General features: G+C 42.3%; 1 long non-coding RNA gene and 1 pseudogene across 1 annotated transcript; both read right to left on the bottom strand.

Moving 5' to 3' along the window:
- Positions 1 to 7002: 7002 nt before the first annotated feature.
- Positions 7003 to 10992, bottom strand: LOC142401624 (uncharacterized). The gene is made up of 3 exons (XR_012773169.1): positions 10931 to 10992; positions 7241 to 7362; positions 7003 to 7106 (listed from the first exon to the last, which is right to left on the bottom strand). It is a non-coding gene; the product is annotated as an uncharacterized LOC142401624 (long non-coding RNA).
- A 92-nt stretch (positions 10993 to 11084) lies between these two features.
- LOC142401925 (voltage-dependent T-type calcium channel subunit alpha-1I-like) lies at positions 11085 to 12902 on the bottom strand (annotated as a pseudogene).
- Positions 12903 to 13462: the final 560 nt, after the last annotated feature.

Below are 13462 nucleotides of genomic sequence, written 5' to 3'. Positions count from 1 at the left end.
CTGCTTTCATTTCAGATGCTTGATGTCATTGATGTCTCCAGTGGGCCATGTGCCTTCAGTTGACAGCCTCCCAGTTTCACAACATAATTTTTTCACAGCCTTCCGCCGGTGAAAAGCGTCCCCAAATCTGCAGCATTTGGGAAATTTGGCCACAAATTAGACTATTCATAAATCCAGAACAAAGACAAGAATTCCAGCGCTCACGCTGGTGCGTTTAGACACGAGCACAGACAGAAATTACCGATATAAAATAATTAACTAGAGTTTGTTGATGTAATCCAAATTTAAAATTATTCTTCAGGTATACCGACTTCCATCTGTGACAAATAAGATAATAAAGAGCAACACAATAGGCATTAAGTAAATGATGTGCATATGTGTGTAATACAAATGAACATCCAATGTATTGGCTAATATTAACATGGCAGATGGGTGCAGCAAGACATTAAGTGATAGGTGCTCATGTCCTGCAGACTTACCCGAACACATTTCTATCATCAACTGCTGAATAATAAAGAAAACATGAGCATGGACCCCAAATAAATATGGATTCATCAGCTCTAACTAAACAACCTTAATCCTACAGCGTATTTCATCGGCAGCGTGACCACACGCTGCTGTTATGTGGAAGAACTGACCACAGATTTAACAGGAAGAACATTCAGTCTCATCTGTTGCTGTTTTCACATTTTCATGACATCTGATCTCCTCTTCTTTAAAACTGCAGCATGGTCTGAGCACAACATGGATACAGCCAGCAGACAATAAAAGGCACCAAAGCCAACATGATCTGTTCACATAATCACTGCAAACATTGTGTGTTGTTGCTTTATGGTTTCAGTTTCAAACTATTGCTTTTGGAGCAATAAAGTGAGACCCATACTGATGTGTTTTGCAGTTTATAACACACTTGTGTCTTACAAAACTAAAAGGTAAGAACTTGTTTCAATCGAAGAGCCACATAGTAGCTTACTATAGATAGTTAAAGCAAGTGAGGGTAAACTGCATTAAGAACACATCTCACCCGTTATTGATGCTCAGTTTATTTAGTTAGATATCCACCTTGTGGTCAGTAGGTAGTACTGCACGTGTGTCAGAACAGTAAGTTGCTCTGAGTCTACCACAGGGTTTGATATGTTAAAGGAGAAATTAGTGGTGCTAATATTCTCTAATTTCACATATTTTTAGCTAATATTGTTTAGCTCCATATATATCATTGAACTGTACATTAGATGCTGCTTTTTATTTGTGATTTTTTTTTATTTACTAAAAGCATATGATCTGTTTCTGGCGTAAATCTCAAGCAGCGCAGCTCAGGAACAAGAAAAATCTTTTATTTTAAACTGTCCATTATTGTTTGTTCAAATGCTGCTAAAATGTATCTGCTCTCATAAAATGTGACTCAAATAAAACCACCTCTTTATATCTCTATCAGGGTTCAAGTGCACAGAACTTTCCGAGGCTTTCTGCGTGCCTCCTAAAATCTTCAGTGATGTTGAAGGAGGTTTTTTTTTTTGTGTTTTCATCTTTTTTTCCAAGGCTGCACTTCATGGCCTCCTTTACTTTGCAGAGACATTTTCCTTTCTTCCTGCCACCCAGCACACACGATGAGATCCCTCGGCGCATACAGTCACACAGGCTTTTAGACACTCATTAGCCCCTGCTAATACAATAAGTGTCACCTTCCATTACATGGTGCCGGGTTTGATATCACGATTGGAAACCAACCAAGTCTTCACACAAGAGGTGCCATCCCCTATTTGTCTTTCAGCCACCATGTTGAATAGTTTTCTTTTTGACTAATGTTTATGAATGTAAACATATAAACTTCACATAGATAAGAACACCTTCCCTGACTTGGAAATGTCTGGTCATCTCACAGGCTATCTTTGTGAGAATAACTGGAGTGTCACGCATTCCATCATCGGGAGGATCTTCATGTTAACTTTGGGGTTTGTTTCAGAGCAGGCAGCTGTTTAAAAATCCACCGAAAACCCCCACCCCGCGCAAGCCTGTTGTCTGGCATATGAAGAGCACATGCAGCATTGTAAAAAACTTAATTAAGACTCCTAATTCTCCGTGCCGTCGCCCGACTGTGGCTGTGGGCTCACGTGAAGCGCTGCTAAACACAGCATGAGGAGATGTTATTGGACAGGGACTGTAGTTTTGTTGGCTATCATCTGCGGTCTTAAAACAGTTCAAAGCAGTTGCAGCAAGCTAAATTTCCAAAGGTTGTGGAGGAAAGTTTACTTTCAATGTAAATGTAAATGTACTTTATTTCTACAGCCCTTTACAGACAACCCTTACGATGTACCAAAGTGCTTTACAGCAGGTAATAAACAAAGAGAAGAATAAGTAAAAACAAAAACAAATAAAAACAATAATAGAACAGTGAAAGCAATAAAATACAACAAAATCGAAAAAGATAAAAGTGTCATCATACTACTGGGTATTAAAAGCAATCCTAAATAAGTAGGTTTTAACCTAGATTTGAAGAGGCCCAGGTAGGTAATGTAGGTAGCAATGCTTTGATGTCATGATGAGCAACTATTATCGGAAGTTAGTGCCTTTATTGTCCATCTTTAACCTTGTTTTGACGAGCTTTCACTTAATTTTTATGGTTTTCAGGTTTTATCGATGGCGTCTAGTTTGCCATCAGGGGTTTTATTTATCTGACAGAGGAAGAAAAGGATGCTGTTTGTCACCACAAAGATGAAAATATGAAATAACAAGTGTTTCCTTTTGTGCATAAAGTTGTGTGCATAGCCTTTATGTCGAGAGGCCTTTCAGCTGTGCCAAAGGGGAAAACGGTCCTCTCTAAGCATGAGATGCCCTGAAAAGTCTTGCAACAGATGAGACCAAAATGAGCGTGACGTGTTAAACAGGCAAAACGCCACCACACGGACATTCGACAAGATGATGGGGGTGAGCGATCGTCATGGCCTCCACTGAAGCAAGAGGTAAATAATCAGTTCTGATGAAAGCAAACGCTGTGCTACAGATAAACACCAGACGATTTTTATCTCCGATTTAGAAGTTTGAATAGACTGTGATCAGACGCAAACGCATCTTGTAAAGTCAGACCCAGATTTTTGATCGCTGAAAGCTTTCGGGTCCACATTTAAGACTCCAGAGGCGATCTAAATATGACGATGGTATCAACACTTACTACCAGTAAACTGCGTCGGTCTATGAGTTCCTTCCTTCTGCACTTGTACGTCTCTTTACACTCTAACAGACCTTCGACCCCGGCCCTTCCTGCCCAACAAAGGTACCAATGATGGTGAGTGAGGCATGGCGAAGAACATGCCAAGGAGGTGCCCCCCTCCACCTCCTGTCACTCTACCCACCCTCCAGAACCATTTGGACCACAGGCAATGGGTTAATCACATTAGAGGCCCAGAGAGAGATGGGAAGTAGACAGTACCATGACAGCCGGGGTAGCACTGGCACGACTAATCCCTTTAGGCCGAGGAAAAAGGGGGACGCCATCGCGCCTACAAGGCTGAGAAAGAAAAAACATTTTCCCAGGAATGAGTTCACCTGTATGGTAACACAGAGAAGTTGGCCTGTTGATGCCTATTAGAAGAAACAATCACACTTGGCACATACAAATGTTTTTTTCCTGCTGGGCACTAGTTTATTGTCAGCGCCTGAAAAAGAATCAGCAGCAGACAGTGGCATTGCCTGGGATCCTCTTTCATGCCATGGTGAAGCAGCCCCTTTCAACCCGGCGCTATCTGTCTCACAAACAGTGAGAAGATGGGGAGGGGTGCTGTAAGAAGGATAGAGCTTATTTCATCCGCCATTGTAAGTGCACCCGAGTTCAACCTTAATGTAAACCTTTGCAAGCAGGATATGAATAGGATGCTCTCTATAAGAATACATCCTGCTGGGTAATCTGGCAGATGGCTTCAGCAGCGGACACTGCAAGCGAGGCTGGCGGCTGTGGGGATAACAGGGAACGTCCGATCAGCAGCCACTCCTCAGCCTAGGAGATACGGTATCAAGATTCTTAACTCCCCATGGCAACGCTGGGAAACAGAGCCGTCAGTTTGGATTCGTCAAGTTTCTACTTAATCTCGCCCACTCCATTTTCTTTTTTTTTTTGTGTCTTCCCCTTTTGTTGTGAGGATTAAGCCAAGTGGTAAAACAGTGATTTAATGATCTTTCCATGGCTATGTGCACCACTTAAACCATGAGACAAACAAGCTGAGGCATTCTAAGAGTCACCCCCTCTGAAGGAGGCTACCCAGGAACTGTGAGGCTTTTGATACAGCCTTAAGCTGTGGCTGATAATGTTCCCCACCGCCGTGTGATGTGCTGTGCTCTGCTATGGGAAAATTTAAGGTTTTGTGCTTTATAAAGGCCCATTGTAAATAGAATGAGAAGAGAACAGTTGGATAACTTGATGATAGCTTTATAATGACAAAGTAAGGTGAATTTGAATGATTCGTTTAAGCAGAAAAGAAATAGTACTTCAACTATCACCATGGCAAATTATTTGAAAATCAACTATGAGCTACTTGTATTTTCAAAGCAATGGGTGGTTAACTTCTTCGGTAAATGGATTGTCTTTATATTATAATCATAAATAAAAAATGAACTCTTTGTAAGTGAGCATTCGGTTGAATTGAGATCTCAAGTTCAAGGTTTAATGCTCTAAAAAACACATTTGGTTTGGAATTGTAATTAGGATTGCTGTAATATCCTCTATCATTGACAGGAAATGTGTTTTAGTGACCTCATGTCGACGTAAAGATTTGATTTTGACGAATATGTTTTATGAAAGCATTCTCGTTCTTTTAGAATTGGACCCCTTACTTTGAGCTACTGGTTCTATGAGAAATGCCTCTGTTCGGGGATGTGGTAAATCAACCGTTAACATCTTATAAATATATATATACATATTCTGCTGGACTTAGAATAGCTGCCTAAATTGATAGATTAACAAATGTTCCTTAACAGATTAACAGATGTTGTAAATGCGCTGGACGGCTCACTCACTTGTGCTGCCCATAATAACCAATAGATGGCACCATGAGATAAAGTTAAAGAGGGTCTTCTAATCATCAGAGCATTGTAATTCAGACCTTATTAGGGACCGAGCAGTGAAACTGCAAGGCCCCTAATGCAACTGAAGGAGTTATTCTTAGTCCTTGCAAAAGGTGCTCGAAAACTCATGAAATTTGCCAGGGACGACCAGCCAGTCGACGAAATGGCAAATCTGGACTTTTTTTTTTTTAGCGTCCCCTACGATATTTCAAAATGGCCCCCCACATTGGGGTTGGTTTCGTGGGAAATTCGGTACAGTCATTCTTAATGCCCAGACGCACAGAAAAGTCTCTTGCCGCCATGGTCCCACGTCCACAGGAAGGCGGCCATTTTGGATGGAAGGTGCGTTTTGGTGCCATTTTTGCCCGATTCCATGTCTTGCATATGATCGAACTCGTCCTACAGATTTAATGCTACAGGCTTAAAACTTGGCCAGTTTATTCTTAAGACATGGGGGAGAAAAAAATCAAAGAGAAACTTTTTCACGCCTCAAAGTTTGATGACTCACCATCACTCGCCACAAAAAATGAAGTCGCTTATAACTTCCACATACATTTTCCAATCTGTCCCAAACTGTACGGTGAATGCTGGACCCAGCCTGAACGCGAACATATAATCATAGTTTTATTATTATTATTAATGATAATATTGATAATAATAATAACTCCTTCAGTTACAATAGGGTCCTTGCAGTTTCACTGCTCGGTCCCTCATAGAATACAATCATAAAATCCAAGAGCACAACGTCAGCACATTAATACAAAATAAATGGAACTAAATCCAGTTATGGTGATTCAGCTAATCATCAGTAATCATTCGTACCATTAGTTAGAAATGATAAAACCACATTTCCATACATGTTTTAAACTGGAGTACACTGTGGTGTGGAGGTATCAGTGTGCTTGTTTTTAAATTAATTTCAATTATTTCATTTGTTTCTTTTTATATTCTTTTATGTATTTTAATGCTTCTTCCACTCCCTGCTGCAATGCTTTTATTTTATGTAAAGCACTTTGAATTGTTTGTACATTAAATGTGCTATGTAAATAAATTTGATTTGTAATATAGAGTAAAACAAAAGCAATAATGTAACAATAATAGTGAAAAAAAAGAAGGCACAAAAGAGATAAGATAAAAGATATATAGATATATATATATGTTTTTATTTATGTACATTTCTTACTGACATATAAATATATATATATATATATATTTATTTATTTATGTGTTGATTGCACTTGCGTTGATGTGTTGATGTATTGATGGCGTGGCCCCGGTTGGAGTTATTCTAACTCCTCCTCTGCTGCTGCTGGAGATTCTCATGCTTGTCCTACAGAGTTGCCTCAATGAATTTCACCACTAAAAATAAACCAAAATCTGTCTCTGGGATCAACAAACTCGTTACATCTTTTTGAACATTTCAGTTTAGATTGTTCAGACTGACAAAGGTTTCTCCTGCCAAGAAGGATCACTATTTAATTTTTACCCTAAAACTGTGTCAGAATAATCCTGATGTGCACTAATGTCAGTAAATGTATTCTAACCTTTTCTGTACCTGAGGTTGCGATGAGAGGAGACTCTTTTGTTGTGGTGATTTTTCTAAATTTGGAACTACTTAAGGAAAAAGTACCAAGAGCTGAGAGACTGATGTGATTGTACTTTCATGATGGTAGTTTGTAAGCATATTTTGATTTTTAGAGTAAATTCTTGACAGAAAATCTCAATTAAAGTGTGAATTTGTGTGCTGTACTGCAGCTAGCAGGTCCATCTTTCATGTTCAGTTGGCCTGATCTCTCCAGTCTACCTACCTCCTAAAAAAACTAAAGTTCCAGGTTTGTTAAAAATAAAATCAGTCGTAAAAGCATCACTGCTGTTTTGCATTCGTTGCAGTTATACCTCATTGCTCTCCTGGAGCGCTTGATGGAGGCCCCCACCAGGTTCGCCAGCACAAACTGGGCCACAACGACAAAGCTGGCAAAGTAAATTGGTGAGACCCAGAAGAGGTAGCTCACACAGCTGATGTCATCAGGGCGACATTCCCTCATTGTGTCCTGCAAGGCACAGAGCCAGATGTTCAGCCATTGGCCAGCAGTAACTTGGACACGATCAGCTATGATCCAGGTGTTTGTTTTCAGTCATGATATATGGCAGGTTGTCAGGGTTTGGAGTGCGTGTGCGCTCATACCTTCAAGATGCCACTCCAGTTGTCTCCGGTGCAGACTTTGTAGAGCGTGAACAGAGCCATCGGGAAGTTCCTGAAGTTGCTGTGCCGATGTAACCCCAGGCACGGGTAATCAGGAGTACACGCTGATCAACAGGGGCAAACAAAGCAGATGTGCAGATGTTAAAGTTTCTGCGCAGTTGACATATTTGAGTAATGCATTCGAGGCAGAGTTTAGATCTTAAAGAACTGTGATCTTCCACGGGAACAGGCCTTTAATTCAGCTCCACTGAATGATATGAATGATTTGGCACAGCAAAACTGCTTAAAAGAAGATCTGGTTTGACTAAGGTGTTTGGCTACTCTTTAAAGCTCGTGTTACACCCAAACCAGCAGCTGGGTCTGCAGTTGTTCGGGGAAGACTCATAAATGACAGAACAGGGACACAGTTTATGGAAATGATTAGGTTTGAGAACACCCCGTGTTCTAATATTGATGATCTGTTGAACTCTTACACATCAAGTCTCTTAAATGTTTTGGATAAAATTGCTCCTTAGAATTGAATGGTTAGAATGGTTAAAAGGGCGCCATGGAGGAAAGAAGAGTCGGTCCGGGCACAGAAAAGGGAGTGCCGGAGAGCCGAACGGAAATGGCGCAAGTCAAAGCTCCATGTTCATTATGAGGCTTACAAAGAGAAGCTATGTGTGTTCAACCAGACTTTGCGTAGAACAAGGGAGAGTTATTTTTCTGAAATCATCAAAAACTGCAGTAACAACTCTCATGTCCTGTTTGCTACAGTAAACAGATTAACAAACCCTCCAGTTTCACTGCCTTTAGAACTCATTTCTACATCTAAGTGTAATGAGTTTGCAACATTCTTTAATGACAAAGTTCAAGGCTTTAAAAATGCAATAATTTCCACAACACAAATAACTACTCTGCAGCCAGCTAGACACCTAGAGCTGACACATTTCACACCTGTTACTGACAAAACAGTCGAAGAGATCATCTGCAGTCTGAGTTCATCAACGTGCTGCCTTGATGAGTTGCCCACTAGATTCCTAAAGTCTGTGCTGAGCAGTTTGTTACCACAACTCGCTCATCTAGTCAACATCTTACTCTAGACTACAACATTTCCAAAGGCCTTAAAAACCGCTGTCATTAAGCCCCTTCTAAAGAAGAGCAATCTTGATGCCACAGTACTGAACAACTACCGGCCCATATCAAACCTGCCATTCTTAGGCAAAGACCTAGAAAAAGTTGTATACCAACAGCTTAGTGACTTTCTCCTGTCTAACAATGCTTTTGATACTTTCCAATCAGACTTTAGGCCCCACCACAGCACTGAGACAGCTCTGATCAAGGTGACAAATGACATCCGCCTGAACACAGATGCAAGTAAAGTCACAGTCTTAGTTCTGTTAGACCTGAGTGCTGCCTTTGACACAGTTGACCATGCGATCTTATTACAGAGGTTAGAAGACTGGGTGGGAATCTCTGGTCGTGCTTTAAACTGATTCAAGTCCTATCTGGAGGACGGGAAATATTTTGTTGAAATTGGTAACTGTGTCTCAGACCAAATGGCTATGACCTGTGGGGTTCCCCAGGGGTCAATCCTGGGACCCGTGCTGTTCAATCTGTACATGCTTCCATTAGGCCAGCTAATACGCAGCTATAATGTGTCCTACCACAACTATGCAGATGACACTCAGATCTACGTGTCACTGACAGCAGGAGAACACGGGCCTGTAGGTACATTGTGTCACTGCATCGAACAGATCAGTGTGTGGATGCAATACAATTTTCTCCAGCTAAACTCAGACAAAACTGAAATCATTGTCTGTGGCCCACAGAAACAAAGAGAAAGTGTTATCGGTCACCTTGAGACTCTCTCTCTAAAACCTAATTATCAAGTTAGAAATCTCGGGGTAATATTGGACTCAGACCTGAACTTTAACAGCCACATTAAATCTGTAACATCAGCAGCTTTTTACCATCTAAAAAACATTGCCAGAATCAAAGGAATAGTGTCTAAACCAGACTAAAGGGCCGTGTATACTCTCGCAGCAGTGTGTCGCAGTGAGCTTGTCGCAGACATGACGCAGTTATTTTTGATTTATGCCCACTTTTGAAGCGCGGTCTGCACTAAGTTAATCCCACGCCACAACGCAAGAGGGACAATCACGAACAAGCTAGGATTGTGGGTGTGGTGGGTGGCGTGTTTCTCTTCCGGTTACGGAGGTCATTCAACAACAATGGCGACTGGACGAATGCGCACTTTGATTGAGATGCAGCTGATCGATCTAGAAATAGAAGAAATATTGCTACTACTGGAGCTGGCAGAGAGGCGAAAGAATCGTCACGGTTAGCGTCACCATTAGCCGGTTAGCAAACCGGAAATACGCATAGTGTAGAGCGGATGTAGAGTCGACCAATCAGAGGCCTCCTTTCTCTCCTCCCTGCGACGATATCTGCGGCACTGTCTGCGGTGAGTTACAATTTTGGGGAGGTGCACCAGAGTGTCTGCGTAAGGGGGGGGGGGGGCATGTCTGCGTTAACTGCGACACACACGCAGACGACCTGGTTTCCGACCATAAACCGCCCTTAAGAAAGACTGATCCATGCGTTTGTCTCCAGCAGGTTAGACTACTGTAACGGCCTGCTCACTGGCCTCTCTAAACGGGCTGTAAGACAGCTGCAGTACATCCAGAACGCTGCTGCTCCAGTCCTGACTAGAACCAGGCAATACGACCATATTAGTCCAGTGCTCAGGTCTCTGCACTGGCTTCCTGTCGCTCAGAGAATAGACTTTAAAACAGCTCTGCTTGTGTACAAGTCTCTTCATGGTGTAGCACCAAAGTACATCTCTGACATGTTAGAGCCACATAAACCAACTCGGGCTCTGAGAACCTCAAGGAGGGGTCGGCTGCTGGTGCCCAGAGTCAGGACGAAACAAGGTGAGGCTGCGTTTCAGTTTTATGCTCCTAAAATCTGGAACAGTCTTCCAGAAGATGTGAGACAGGCCTCAACTCTGACAATGTTTAAATCCAGGCTGAAAACAGTTCTATTTAGCTGTGCATATGACACCTGAAAGTATTTTATCTGCACTCTTCACTTTTAAATTTATTAATTAATGATTATTTTTTATATTTTTCTTTGATTGCTTTTAACTGTGTTTTAATTTTTATCTTTTAAATGCCTTGTCTTTATGTAAAGCACATTGAGTTGCCTGTGGTATGAAATGCGCTATATAAATAAAGATGCCTTGCCTTGCCTTGCCTTGTTGCCACGAGGTCTTCATGGAAGTCTCTAGTGTCACCTGAGGGTTTTTATCCGCTTGTTTTCTTAGACATCTTTGTTCATAACTTTCTCTTTCTGCCACACCCTTTGTCCTGTGCAGCATCTGTACCTTCAACCTCAGACTTTCAAACTATAAACTCTACAGTATCTGAACAAGGATTAAGAGCATCTACTTCCTGTTTTGCTGCCTCTTCTTTTCACTTTCGGTGCACCGTGCAAAAATAAACCTCATCAGAAAAACCCGGAACTTCGGAATTGCCAAAGTAAGCTTACATGGCATGACGTGCATGCATATTTACTTTTACACCTTGAGTCTCCGATCTGCATCTAGATGCAATACATTCAAGTGGGAAATGAAAAAGTTGCTAATATCAGAGACATTAAAAATCCTCTGTGAGGAGTTTGGACACTTACATCTTCAGGATTCAGCGTAGTTGAACGGGGGGCAGTTGTTATCAGTGGGTATTACAGTGGGCTTTAAGAGGAAGAACATAAAAAAAACAGTTTTTCATAGGTCTATGCAGGTGTTTCTGTCATTTATACTTAAAAGCCATGCTGGATGAGCGTTTCAACATGACCCTACCTCAGACTGGAAGTTCTCAACCACAATGCCCACGACGACATTGAGAAGAACGTTTTTCCAAATCAAGATGAGGGCAATGAAGTAGAGAGCCGCCCATGCGGAGGTGGAAGCCATGGTGTTGTACAAGACCAAATTCCAGTCTTCCAGGGTCAGAATCTGGATCGATACGTTGATAAAATGCAAAGATTGATACAGAAAATATGACAAAGAATGATCAGAGGCTCAAAAACTAACCTGGAACACTGTCACCATGGACCAGAGCAACGAGTCAAAGTTTTTTCTGTCATCAGCGGGATCTCCATCTGGGGAAATGTACACAAACTTGCACCCAAACAGGTGCATTCCCACGACACTGCAAAAAGACAACAGATCCAAGTGAGAGTCAGTCAGGCCGCATCTGGGAGCCTGTGTGATGTTATAAGCAGGCGCTCGTCAAGGAACCCTTTGTGCTTAACGTGTGTTTGAGTGTGTACTTGCCCGAAGATGAAGATATAAAACAGTATCAGCCAGCAGAGTGTGGACGCCTCCTCTATGGTCCTATACAGCACCATCAGGTGCCTCTTCAAGTAGGGGAAGTGGTGAACCAGCCTCCCGAAGCGCAGCACGCGAAACATGCGCATGACCGACAGCCTGTCGTCGGATCCGGAAACTACATCCCAAAAACTGAGAGCCACAAAACAAACAAAAAAAAAACACTTTTCATCATGCTGTACGGTTAACGTCCCAGATCAAATACCAAATCTCAAATACTTGTTTTGAATTTTATGCCATCAGCATCCAAAAAGCTGTGAAAGGAGTTTACCACCACGAGGTTTGTACATGACAAAGCCATAAAGTCAAACACCAAGTTGCATGAGACTATCACACCTGAGTATGACGATGGAAAAGTCAAAGAGGTTGCCTCAGTCCGCAAAATACTGCTTTTGGTACGCCAGGAGCTTCACTATCATCTCCAGGGCGAACACAACGGTGAAGAAGATGTCAGAGACCTTTAAGGCCAGCGTCAGCTCCCACGGCTGCAGGAGAAGGAGGAGAGAACGTGACGTTGCAAGGTGAGGGGAAATAACACAGTGTGGAAATGTACCCAATCAATGAAGAAAGGTAAACAACCAACGTCTCACTCTGCTTTCATCAGATGTCTGCCTTTTAAAACATTTATTTTCTCACCTGCCCATGGTGGTCAATGGCCACCGTGACAGTGTTGAGAAGAATGGAAAGCATGATTCCTCTGTTAAAGAAATTGCTTTCCACGAACTCCTGAAGTCTCTCACGGAGAGGAGGCCAGAACTCAAACTGGATGATATGGGAGTCAGTTTAGTGTCAAAGCAATAAAACCTCTACTAATGGTGCTGCAGCGAGCTGCGCTCTAGTCTCACCGATGAGGCGTGTCCCCATCTGTGGCAGCTGAGTAACAGAGGGCAACTGGGCAACATGGCAGCCACTCTGATGGTTGGAAAAACAGTAATAAAAGCAACAATCAATGAATGAAGATGGTATAAAAAGGTGAATTAGGATGCAAAGCTTGGCTTTAGTTGTGTAGTTACTGGTGAAGTTTATATGAGTCAAAGCAACAAGACTTACTTACACTTAGACCACAAATACAATGAATAACTAAATATTTCAGGTTGTGCAAACAGCCGGTCCATTATCTGACCTGCAGTAGAGCCTGGTGATCATCCCCCAGCACCGCACCATTAAAGGCGTACGAGCAGGACGACCGTCTCCCGAGACTCTGAGCATGGCCTCTGAGAAGTGGGTGACGATGACGACCGCGCAGGTGTTCATCAGAATGAACGCGCCCATCTGGCGAGGGAACAAATGAGTTTGAAAACGTTGCTTCTTGATGGTCAGAGTGAAGCAGAACCAGAGATTTGGGTGGAAACGTGTTCATATGTATCAAGGAGTCACTCCTTAGATGATGTTAAAAGACTGACTATGTTGCACTGAGCTGTGGCAAATAAAAGCCGACCCCACCTCCAACACTGAAACGTTACAAGCAAGCGTAAAACAAAGCTTCAGCATCAGGTGAGCCAACCATCCCATCCAGTTACAAGGTAACTAACTGGTGTGCCTTTCAGCATGGAAATGCATCTTCCCTGGATGCCAGAGTTGGCAGAACGTGATCAATCTATTGTAATTATAAAGGAACATTAAAGGGGAACTCCGGGGCATTTGAAGCGCGTTTCCATTGCTAGAGGTTGTCAAATACTGATAGTAGGACACAGACAGGTGCAAATCTGCGCTCCCTGTGTGGAGATCGCGCTGTTCGGACACCCTGTCATGCGAGGCTAATACGTGGTGGCTAAGGGGCAGGCGCTAACCCTTCCACGTAAAACAACAACTTGCACACTGCAGAAACGTCA

This window comes from Odontesthes bonariensis, chromosome 16 (assembly GCF_027942865.1).
Source record: "Odontesthes bonariensis isolate fOdoBon6 chromosome 16, fOdoBon6.hap1, whole genome shotgun sequence".
NCBI classification, from domain to species: domain Eukaryota; kingdom Metazoa; phylum Chordata; class Actinopteri; order Atheriniformes; family Atherinopsidae; genus Odontesthes; species Odontesthes bonariensis.
The sequence above is the reverse complement of the archived record's forward strand: the minus strand, read 5'-3'. Positions and strand labels throughout refer to the sequence as shown.